Raw genomic sequence first — 12403 nt, 5'->3', positions numbered from 1 at the left:
GAGGGCCTAGAGACAGAGATGAGTCCGGCTGGTGAAAAGGCACTGGTGTTTTCTCCTCCTGCAATGGGCAGCTCGCATTTCCCCTGGTCTCTCAGAACCCAAAGAGGCATGAAGAGGGCGGAGCAAAGACAGACAACACGAAAGAGTCTCTGAATGCTTGGGAATGAACCAAGGGAGGAGAAGACTTAAGGATCGGTGGGAAGGTGGGGACCTTCAGTCCTGGCAACTGCCTCATTGGGGCAAGATCTACTGGGAAGAGTTGCTGTGCTCACTAGGCCTGAGCTGTTTTGTTTCTTTGAATAAAGAGTGAACTTTGCTGGCGCCTTGTGAATCATTACTGACCTGACCCTGGCAACCGCCTCTGATACCCATTTTGCTGGAGCACTTTCCACAGCTAAAAAGGCAGTGGAGCTTGCCTCTTTGGCAATGGGAACTGAAGTTGCAGAAACAGTGTGTGTGTTTGTGTTTGTGTGTGTTTGTGTGGTGTGTGTGTGTGTGCATAGTTATTTCTGACCCACGCTTGCCCATGCTTTAGATTCCATCTCCAGACCTGTGGGCAAGCAATTAACAAGCCAACATCACAAACACAGCTCTTGTTCAGGTCCTTGCAATTCCCTCCCCCCCCGGTAAGACAAAACACGGGAGCGCAGGGAATCAAACCGAGCACAATACTCATGCATAAGCGCACCAAGTCAACCGGCTACACAAAGTAAAGGAAGAAGGAAAGGCACAACTACCCGGTAGTTACGCAATGCAGAGGCACAAGCCCATCTTGCAGGAGAGAGTCGAGCCTGAAGTCGACACATAGACACATTACACCCACAAAAAAGGGGGCTGGTGGGAAATCTGAACACACACACAGATGGCTTGAACAGACACTCTGATAACATAAACAGCAAAACACAAGCTGACTGATAAGTACGTTCCCTCCTTCCTGCCTGTCTCTGGGAGCGAAGCCCACACATGTTCTGATCCACAGAATGCGAGGAGCCCCACAAGTGCAGACGTGTCACCTTGTTATCTTCGTTTCCACAGAGATGAGCTTGGTAAAGGACTTGGGTATCATGCTCACGTTACTGGGATGCTCTGTTGTTCTCTGGATAAGAGCAACAGAGAGACTGAGCAATGAGGTGCAGTAGCAGAGACAGCGTCACATGACTGATGTGAAGCACCTTAAAACACCACAGAGGCCACCTGCAAATTGTCGGGAGTCAACTTTAGGTTTGTGCAATCAAAGTGGGCAGAAAGGCTTTTGCCCGAGGACTCAGTCTTTTTTCTTTTTTAAAAAACGGACTTTTGCAGTTAGGGAAGTAGCGGGAGAAGCAACGCAGTGTTTCTCCAACTTGGGTCCCTAGCTGCTGTTGGACTCCAACTCCCATCATCCCTAGATTAGCAGGACCAGTGGTCAGGGATGATGGGAGTTGTAGTCCATCAACTGCTAGGGGCCTGAGTTGGAGAAACACGGGGTTAACAGGAAGACAGGTAAACACCATTCAAGCCAATCAGGATGGATGCTCAAAAATACTAGTCATCTGGCATCACTAACGGCTGTGATTCCTTCCATTAGGAAAGACACTGATGAGGCCCATCGCGTTGATTTAAAACACTATCCATGCGGAAAACGCCAGTGCCGATATTCTCCATGAACTGCGGTAAATATTGTCCTCCGTGGTCAGTTCACCACATTCCACTTCCCACCCCCACAGACATTTTGATATTCGCCTCTGGCCCACATTTAGGCCAGGCAACAACGGCATGGCATTTCCACTGGGAGAACATTTCACCCAGCCTGTTCATTGCAAAAGAATCTCGAGACTTCAGTTCTCACAATGTGGACTGTGTATGCGTGTAGTATTATATGTTCCTGCTACCCAATAGTATCATTACCCAGAATGGAAAAAAGCCCTTTGAAGGAATCATTAAAATAAAAACACACACTTGGAAGTATTAAGAGTTCCACTGAGGGTCTGCAGTCCACAGACCCACAAAGGTCTGGGGCCAGACCGACTGCACTGCCTCTAACTTAGCTTTCTGGAAAGTCTTGGGAACAGCTATGCATGGGTTCGATGCAATGCCTACTCAGAACAGACCCATTGAAATCAACAGACCCCGGCTAACTTCGGCTTATTAATTTCAGTGGGTCTCCTCTGAGTAGGACTCCGTTGACTCCAACCCTATGCATGTGTCACTGGCTCTCATTTCAGCTAGTGATGGGTTGGGGGAGACTGGCCTAAGTAGAGTCCAAGATCAGGGCAGGGACAGGGAAGCTTTGGGGGCCTCTGAGGGGCACCTCTCCAGTTACCATAGCAACTGCTGCACCACCTTCAGCATCACCCTGAGCAGCAGCAGCTTCCGGAGCTCCTGAGACCACATCAGCGCTGAGAGCGCGCCAAAGAGCAGAACGTGCGACCCCAGGATGAGAAGTACCTGGGCCATCTCCACGAGGAGCAGCAAGACCACCACCAGCTCCAGGGAAGCTATGAGAGCAGGAAGAGCAGGACCAGAAGGCGGTCCAGGAGAGGGAACATGCAAAATCACAAAAGCTTGTGGGCTCCTCTTGCACCTCACACCAAGCATCTATTTATATAGCAACAGCAGAGCCCCAATCTCGCGATGGTGGCAGGAAGTAGCTTGACAAATGTCCCAATGCTTTCTCTGATAGGAGGCGTCGCATCCATGGCAAACCACTGGTTGTTTCTTCGCTTCATGTAGATCAGAGACTTCTGCGTCTCTCCAGAAGTTGTGTTTTGGGGAGAGGGCACCACTACATTTCCAGATGTCTCCTGGCAATTCTTAAGTCTTTGCAGTAAGTTCTCCATGTTCTGCAAGCATTGGGTTGTTAAGAGTAAGGGGCTCCTAGAGATGCCTGCTTTACGAGTTCCTTAAAAAATTCCCTCTCGTGGCACCAGATGATTGCAGTAGCCTTTAAAGATTTACTTCCTTTCACTATGTTCTGGAGTCTGCTGGACAATTGCAGGATGTTCTGGAGCAGGCATCCCCAAACTTTGTCCCTCCAGATGTTTTGGCCTACAACTCCCATGAGATCCCTAGCTAACAGGACCAGTGGTCAGGGAAGATGGGAATTGTAGTCCAAAACATCTGGAGGGCAGAAGTTTGGAGGTGCCTGTTTCCAGAGGGCCACTCATATTCTTGCCTGGAGGTGTGCACCCTGTTGGCCAGTAAATGCCATTATTCCATTCAAAATGCTTTGGGGATTTTGCACAAGGGGCTATCGTTACCTGGGACTTTTATGTCATTACATTAAGTAGGTGTACCTGAGTTTCCACCAGAAAACTCTGTGCAGTTTCCTCTTCCAGATTCGGTTTCTAGTGGCATTAACATTTTCTCTCTCTTCTTCAGTACCTTTTCATAACATGCTCCCAGTGAATATCCATTTCTTCCTTAAGACAGGAAGGAACTCTGCCTTCGTGGGTCTGAGTCTCCGGGATGGATTCTAGACCTTTCCACGCCCGGTGGTTTTACCACCTTCTAGAAATGCCGAAGCTCAACATGACCATCAAGGGCTATCCACAAATAGGGAGAATAGGAAAACCATCTGTGCAGACAATTTTTGTGGGCACCAGATAAGTTTTCACAGGTTGCGTCTAGGGTTGCCAGACTCAATAGAGGACAGGACTTCTGTGCCTTTAATTGCCCTGCTCTCTTTTGAGTCTGGAAACCTGAAAGAGAATAAAGGGTCTGCTGGTTTCTCTTTAAGGTTTCCAGACTTAAAAGAGAGCAGGGCAATTAAAGGCACAGAAGTCCTGTCCTCTATTGAGTCTGGCAACCCTAGTTGCACCTGTAAAATAATAATAATCAATAAGTCAACAGATTTCCTACAAGGAGGATGATGATGTGGGGGGCATCTGTTATGCTGATAATAAAGCTCAAAGCAACTCTCGAATAACTTGTATTTATCTGTTTAGTTTTATTTCAAAAATATCAGAATTGCAAGAAAGCTTTTACATTAAAAGAAGCAGTTGCAGCTGATCAAAATTCTAATTGATTGCTTGACATCTAATAGGTAATAATATCAAAGGTGCCAGGTGAGTTTGGTGTGGGATACTTTGAGAGCTGAGATGCTAACGCTTAAAGGAGATCATTTAGAAACCTTTTGCTCCAGTCTGTTTAGGACTTTATATGTTATGTGTTGAATTAGATTCAAGATTCAATTAGATTCAAGATTCAAGATGTTGAATTAGATTCAAGTGTTTAAATGTTATTAGGATAGAAGAAGTAATATTTAAGTTTATGGAAAAAAATTGGGAATAAATTTTAGGCTAAGGGAGAAATCAGAAGGTAGATGGATGGGAAAATAAAAGTTAGATTTGGATTAATTGGTGAATTTTAGGATTAAGATAGTTGATGTTTCTAGAATAAAAATAGTTGAGAGATAATGATAAAAACGTGTAAAATGATGAAAGATATAATATGAAAACTGCTTAATTTGGATTTAAATATGGACCCAGTGTGGGGGGAATTGAGGAAGTCTGCAATGTTAAGTAAATAATGTTAGAATTGATATGTTTTTCTTTTTTATGTTTTCTTTCAGGGGCGTAGCCAGGATCAAAACTAGGGGGGGGCAAGCCATGGTCATTCAGGGGCGGGGCCAAGGCACAGAAGGGGAGGGGCCACGAAGTGGGCGGGGCTAAAGGGCCAGCGGGCCTGATGACATTGTGGCGGTGGCAGCAGCGGCCACCTTGTGCTTCTGGGGCTGGCAGCGTTGGCGGCTACCCTGCTTGGCTGGAGAGGACGGGAGGGTCGGGCAGGCGAGAGGGGGTGGCAGGGCGAGCGAGGGTGAGGCAAGACACGGCCGCAGCCACGACAGCTCCGAGGCGTTGCTGCATATCAGCATAATATTTCAACCATGGTTCAAGCCCCACCTTAGGAAAAAAATCCTGCATTGCAGCGGGTTGGACTAGATGACCCTTGTGGTCCCTTCCGACTACAATTCTACGATTCTATTGATATATTACCATACCATATGCATCGTTCTGCTTTCTTGAATTGTCCTACTCCTAGGCATAGCAGCCAACTCCTAGAGGCCTAGGTGCCTCTCCCCACCCCCAATTACTGGTAAATACCGTATTTGAAAGAGTCATCCCCCCATGTTGATGGGCTTTCTATGTGGGGCTTATCTGCCTCCCCCCGTATTTTATTAAGGATGGAAGAGGGAGGGAAGGAAGGAAGAAATAGAGAGAGAGATAACTCATATTTGTGGGTGTCTCTGGATGACGCTGTGATGCTGGAACTCTGCAGCAAGAGGACGGGAGGGTCGGGCAGGCGAGAGGGGGTGGCAGGGCGGGCGAGGGCGAGGCAAGGCATGGCCGCAGCCACGACGGCTCCGAGGCGTTGCTGCATATCAGCATAATATTTCAACCATGGTTCAAGCCCCACCTTAGGAAAAAAATCCTGCATTGCAGCGGGTTGGACTAGATGACCCTTGTGGTCCCTTCCGACTACAATTCTACGATTCTATTGATATATAGCCATAGCATATGCATCGTTCTGCTTTCTTGAATTGTCCTACTCCTAGGCATAGCAGCCAACTCCTAGAGGCCTAGGTGCCTCCCGCCCCCCCCCCCCCAATTACTGGTAAATACCGTATTTGAAAGAGTCATCCCCCCATGTTGATGGGCTTTCTATGTGGGGCTTATCTCCCCCCCCCGTATTTTATTAAGGATGGAAGAGGGAGGGAAGGAAGGAAGAAATAGAGAGGGATAACTCATATTTGTGGGTGCCTCTGGGTGACGCTGTGATGCTGGAACTCTGCATGTACAGGAGCCTTGTAAGCAGCTTTCTCTCTGCTTGATTTACAGCAGGCACGTCCAACAGGTAGATTGTGATCTACCAGTAGATCACTGGATGTCTGTGGTAGATCACTGGTAGGTCACTGGCACCCCTAAAAAAAGCTCACCCAAAATTTTCCTCCTCCCTCAAAAAAGTTGAACTATGACCTGAAGCCCTAAACAAAAATGGGCCTCCCTCCCTCCTAAAAGAAGCTCAACAAGTTTGACCTAAACCCCAAAAAACAGGGCTTCCCTTCCTTTAAAAAAAACTCAACAGCTTTGACCTGAACCCCCCAAAAGGGGGTAGATCACCCCCAGTTTTAAACTCTGAGTAGATCAGAGTCTCTTGGGAGGTGGCCACCCCTGATTTACAGTATACAGATGCAGGAGGAGGGGCAGACTGGAACACCAATGCTTTTTATAAACATCACTGTGTCTGTCAAAGCTACAGCCTCCCCCCTTTCTTATTCACTTCTGTTTAGCCTTGCAGAGCCACCTTAGTCAAATTGAATCCTCTGAGTCTGCACCCTCATTAAATCGCCAATAGAACTCTTAATGCTCCTGAATGCTCATTAACAACTCCCACTTAAGAACAATAGGGTGAAATGGTCAGCTATCGAATCTTGCCTGGGGATATATGCCCCATTGTCTTAACTGCTTAACTACTGGTAGCCACTTTGCTTTATTTATTTGATGTGTTTTTGTTACTGCTGTGTCCTCCCCCCCCCCCCAGCAAGCGGAGACTTAGCTGCTCTTGCTAAAGCAAAGCCCTTTCCACTTCAGTTTTTGAAGGGGAAAAGTGCTGGTTATGGTCTGTAAAATACATTAATTTTTTTGCTTTTAGGGGGGGGCAGCTGCCCCCTCCTGCCCCCCTGCCTACGCCCATGTTTTCTTTTTGCTTTTTGTCTTCTTGTTTTTGTTTTTTGGTGATTTTTTGTATTTTGTGGTGTTCAAAAACGAATAAATATTATTTGAAAAAAAGGACTTTATATGTTACAACTGGAAGCGTCAGAAAGCAGCAACTTTCCAGAAAAACACCCCCCCCCAATTCCAACATCCTAAAAACACTAACCTCCCAAGGTAAAAGAGCAGCTCTCTCCCCTTAACAATCCTAAACACATCATAATATCCTTATCCCAAGGGACCAATCCCCCCCCACCAAATCAGGGACACACAGCTCAGCACTGCCATTTGTTTTCAATGCCAAGCCCAGAATACCTGGCACGATAAAGACACAAGGAAGCATGTGCAGGGTCCCCAACCCACCGACAAATCTCAGCTTGTTGTTACATAATCAGGGATCATGAGGTGACAGGGTTAATCACAGAATCATAGAATTGAACAGGGTTGGAGTGTAAATCCCTGCCTGGGCGGTATATAAATTCTGTAAGAGAAAATAGTTCTGTGAAACTGGAAGGCTCGCTCACTTGTTTGCTCGCTGCGTCCTACGAAAAGGACACATAACATCCCATTTCTAAGCAGGAAGGCAGGCGATAAAAAAAACTTAAGCACGGGGAAAGGGTGTGGCTCCAAGGAAGGAATAATATATATACACATTAAACCACAAGGGTCTCTAAGAAGGATTCTAGTGTGACAAAAGAATTCTCCACGTGACGTCCCACTCCCCCCCCCCGCCCCTCAGTTCCACTCCATCTAACGATTATCAATATTGCCCACTTTTTGGAGACGATCGAATCCACCTGGAGCAAAGAACTGGAGCGGGAAGGTGGGGAAGAACTGGTGGGGGCGGGGGAGTCAGCGCTTGCTTTTAACCCCCTCGGGAGGGGAGGGGCGTCCCGAAGCCCCGCCCTCCTCCCCGCCCCAGCCTCGAGACAATGAAATCCCAGCCCCGCGCTGCGCTAGCAATGGCGAAGTCGGCGCCGCGCCCCCCGCCCAGCCGCGCTCGCTTTCGGGGGTGACGGAGCCCAGCCGGGACCCCTGCTCCCCGCTCCCGCCGGCACCGACGGGGCCCGGGAAAGCGCGCGGGCTGTGATCGCCTGCCTGCCCGCCCCACAAAAGCTCCCCATCCCGAGAGCGGCGGCGCCCTCCCCCCCCATACATTCTCTGGCGGGGAGGCGCCTGGTGGATGGAAGCGCCCTGCGAGAGGTGAGAGGGGCACGGGGGCGCCGGGGTGGTTTCTTTTTGGGTGGGTGGGGGGCTCTGGTTGAGCTAGGACGCCTGGGTTCCCTAGGCGAAGGGGATCTAGCAGGCTGGATATGTCAATAGAGATGTCTCTGGGATGGAGGACTTCTCGGTCCCACCCCTTCCACGGGGTCTGGTAGGATAGGTCATAGCAGGGGTGGTGGTGTCTATTCCCAGTTTTGTTTGGCTATTTTGGGGGGGCTGGGTCTAGGGACCAGGGTGGGAGGGAATCGGGACGCCTGGGTCCTTTGGACAGTTTGGGGGCTCTGGGGGTGCGCAGCTAGCAGGAGGTTAGAGCAAGGCGGCTTTGGAGGAGGAGTGGGGTCAATCTGACCCATGGTCGGCGGTGGGGAGGGGTGGGGACTGACAAGAGCGATCTTGGGTTTCCAGATCCTGGGAGATGGGTGTGTAAGTCAGGCCAGCAGAACAAGGGGAAGCCGAGGCTCCTCTGGGTGGGAGAGGCTCGTGGGGGTGTGGCTTTTTTGGGTAGGTGGGTGGGTGGGTGGCGATCGAGAGCCAAGAGTCCTGGTTTCTACTGGTCCGGGACTGGGACTGCAGGTGGCGGCACACGGAGGATTGGAGCCAGTTCGTGGCGGAGCAGGCGTCTAAGCGTGCTGGGAAGGGGGAAGCTGGAACGGGGATCCTTTGGGAAAACACAGGTATGGTTCGTACCTGGTTGGAGAAAAGTGCCAGACAGGGCACAGCACAACCAAATCCACCTGTTTAATGGGAGAGGCAGGGGGCGAATTCCAGAGGGGCTTCAGCTGCGTTGGTGAAACCCAGGAGTCCTGGCTTTTGCCGGCTAGGTCCTCCCAGCCTCCTCCAGCTGTTTTCCTTTGGCCTTCTGTGTCATCTTCCTCTCCAGACTTTGAGAGTGTCTTGTTGACCAGGATTCCTGGGTTCCTTTTTCAGCAGGAGTAGGATTGGGTGAAACTTTTGCCAGAAGGCTTTTTTAAAGTTCCAGGGCGTTGCAGAGTTGCTGAAATCGCTGTGTTCTGAGGTTGTGGTGAGAAGGAAAGAAGCGTGGAGTCCCGGGCAGGTGTGTTGCAGATGGTGCTTGATTTCCAAAAAACGTGCACACAGTAGGTTGGGTTAGGTGGTGCCAACACACCCTGAATTTTCTGCTGGCACATAAGAATATAGGAAGCTGCCCTGTATTTCATCTGACCATTGGTCCATCTAGCTCTGTACCATCTACTGACTGGCAGCGGCCCTCCCAGGTTCCAGCAGGGCTCTCTCCCATCTCCTACCTGGAGATGTCTGGGATTGAACCTGGGACCTTCTGCTTGCAAGGCAGATTCTCTGCCACTGAGCCACAGCCCTGCCCTGGCCCTTCCTAGCACTGAGCTGGCTGTCAATGGTATACGACACTTCCGATGCTCCTTCCTGAATCGTTCTCTCTGGAGTCCTGTTGGTTCCAGGGTGAGCTTCCTCACCTTAATGGTGTTCTCCATCATAGTGGCTGCTGAAGCCGGGTGTAAAGAGGCTGAACGCTGTCGACTGCAGTGTGTTTCATGGGCTCTTGTTTTCTCCTTGTTATTTATTGAAATATTTGCACAGTAGGAATGTATCGATCTCGGCGGGTAAAAAGTTTGTAGCTTGTCAAATTGATTTTCCAAATAATATATGGATACTGGGCTTTTTTTGTATTCTGCTTATTACCGAAGGCTGCTATTCTATACCTACTTACCTGGGGGCATGGTTGTACACAGGGTGCGTGCATGCAAGGAAGCAGTGTCCGTCCCATCGAAGAAGTGTGACCCCAACTCTCAGCTTTCTTAAATAAAAGTTTCCAGCATTTTTAGAACCTGTGATATGAGACAATATGGATAGACACTCTTCTGTTTTCTTTGTGTGAAAAGAATTGCCTGCTCCTCCTCCTTAAGTGTTTTATTTTGCCCCCCTGGAAAAATTTAGCATCTCCCACCCTGGGAAAAAGTCCTGTGGTGTCCATGGCTGTGGGTAAGTTCCACTGGCATCAGTGGGGCTTACTGTTTTTTGTTTTTTGTTTTAAAGTGGGGCTTACTGTTTAGAAGGCATGTATAGGGTTGCCCTGTTAATTAATCACAATATTGTTAGAAACTCAGATATATAAGCTAGGCGCCAAATGGCTCCTGAAACCAAGGTTGCAGTCGGCAAAACTTGAATGTCTCGTTGCCATTTTTAGGGAAGATGGTTCTGATGGACTGACTGTGATTGATTAAGCATCCGGCTAGTTCAGATGACAACCTTGAATCTAGGTTAAGAACTTTGAGAAGTTAAAGAAGAAAAGTCGCTTGATGCAATCCAGGGACAGTATACATATTTATTGACCTATTTTGACCTCTTTTTCTCCTGCTCAGGCTGCACAGAAAAAGCAATTTGGTTCCGGAAATTCATTTAGATTGGGCAGATAAAATGTAACTGATAGAATTATACGGGATGTGGGATTAAGTGTGTGAAGTCAGGGCAGGTCCAAGGATACCCATATGGTGGAGATGTCAGGGGGTTGAAAGCCAAGTTTGGGAAGAGAAATTGCTTCACATGTCAGTGTAGTGGTTAGAGCAAGCAAGGGGAATCCTGTGGCTAATGATGCTTCACGTGGTCAGGAACCTGTCTCAATGGCTTTGGGCCAGCCACTCACTTGCTCTCTCAGCCCTAGTCTGCCCTACAGGACTGTTGTGATGGTGAAGTGAGAGGTCAGGGTAATAACTATTATACGTTGGCGTGAGCTCCTTGGAGGAAAGTAAAGGTAAAGGGACTCCTGACCATTAGGTCCAGTCGTGACTGACTCTGGGGTTGCGGCGCTCATCTCGCGTTATTGGCCGAGGGAGCCAGCGTACAGCTTCCAGGTCATGTGGCCAGCATGACAAAGCCGCTTTCTGGTGAACCAGAGCAGCGCACGGAAACGCCGTTTACCTTCCCGCTGTAGCGATACCTATTTATCTACTTGCACTTTGATGTGCTTTCAAACTGCTAGGTTGGCAGGAGCAGGGACTGAGCAACGGGAGCTCACCCCATGGCGGGGATTTGAACCACTGACCTTCTGATCGGCAAGCCCTAGGCTCTGTGGTTTAACCCACAGCGCCACCCACGTCCCTGCTTGGAGGAAAAGCTAGATGCAAATGCCGTAAGCAAATACATAACTTGGTTTGGGCTCAATTGTGTCTTTGAAACCAATTTACAGAGTTGGGTCTGGACTCAGGCAAAGCCCTGACAGGTGGGTTGGTACAGAAAACATTCCTAGCTAGAGGTGCCTCTGTGTGTTCATTTGTGGATATACAATTAAAGCCTGCCAACTTTGCTCTTGAAGCGTCCTCCCTAGGCTTCCCAAGATTTTAAAACAGTTTTTTGGCAATGGGTGGAACAGTTCTCCAGGCCAGCTGTGGAGCTGACTGTACTCAAGAGTTCAAGAGGCAGAGGAGGAGTGCAATAAGTCCCAAGTTTATTACTTCTGATCCCGCATGATCAGAACTAAACCAAACCAATAAAAAGAATCCGCTGGATCGGGATCAGCCTTTTCTTTGGAGAGAGGAAGGAATTGGGGTGCAGGTATGTCACGGCCAGCTCCGGTTCTGGTCTTAGACAGCAGAGAAACAATGAGTTAGCAGGTCAGGAGGCAAAATGGGGAGGGAAGGAACCATTGCCGAAACATGTTTTTTAAGGAAGTGGCGAATACATATCTCTTTTCTTGACAAGGCTTATATTCCACCCAGAGGCCCTTTCCTGGTTTTTCTCGCTTGGTGTTGTATTTTTGCTGTTCGTTCTCTGATTGCTTCTGTGCTTTATGATTCCTGTTGGGGAAAGTGTGTGTCGATATGTGCGTCCGGGGAGGCTGGCGCTTTGAGCTGCTTTGCTGTTGGTTAGCTAAACTGCTTCTTGATAAACTTGTGTGTGTGTGTGTGTGTGTGTGTGTGTGTGTGTGTGTGTGTGTGTGTGACAAACACACTGAGACGGAGAATGTAGAGTCCACCTCAGGGACAAATAATTCCAGCTGGCTCGTGGCGGGAATCTCTGTGGGCTTGAAGGTTTCGACAGGGGATGTGCATGGGAAGCGGAAGTGAGCTCTTTCACGGCTCCAACTTAAGACGATCTCTCTTTTTCTTGCCGATTTTTTTTGCCCTGCAGCCAATCGGAAGATGTGGAAGCCACATCAGTTTGCCGAGTTGGTTTTACAGGCTGTCACAGTGGCCAACCAAACCAAGGCACAGCTTCCAGTTGGCTGCAGGAAGCTCCTGCAGCCAATCAGAAGCCATGGAAGCCACACCAGACGTTCGGGTTCCAAAGAACATTTGCAAACCGGAGCACTCACTTCCAGGTTTGCGGCGTTCGGGAGCCAAAACGTCTGAGTACCAAGGCGTTCGCAAACCAAGGTACAACTGTATTTTGTTTTCATTTGGCTCTTAGGACTCCCAGTCACACCAGCAACCAAATTTAGACTCCAGTCCAGCCCCTGCCCGCAGGTAACATGGGGAATAAGCTCTATTCAACAT

General features: G+C 48.9%; 1 protein-coding gene across 4 annotated transcripts in view; it reads left to right on the top strand.

Annotated features, from left to right (window-relative positions):
• Positions 1-7611: 7611 nt before the first annotated feature.
• DDAH2 (DDAH family member 2, ADMA-independent) overlaps positions 7612-12403 on the top strand; it is a 29696-nt gene continuing 24904 nt past the window's right edge. For 2 of the 4 annotated variants that reach the window (XM_060271151.1, XM_060271152.1), the window contains exon 1: positions 7612-7895. The gene's annotated coding sequence lies outside the window, so the exon portion shown is untranslated. Of the gene's footprint in view, positions 7896-8480; positions 8591-10960; positions 11463-12403 lie in introns of those variants that run through there. The other 2 variants (XM_060271153.1, XM_035107033.2) reach the window with 2 other exon arrangements.

Source organism: Zootoca vivipara, chromosome 2 (assembly GCF_963506605.1).
Source record: "Zootoca vivipara chromosome 2, rZooViv1.1, whole genome shotgun sequence".
NCBI classification, from domain to species: Eukaryota; Metazoa; Chordata; class Lepidosauria; order Squamata; family Lacertidae; genus Zootoca; species Zootoca vivipara.
This window is presented reverse-complemented; position numbering and strand designations above follow the sequence as displayed.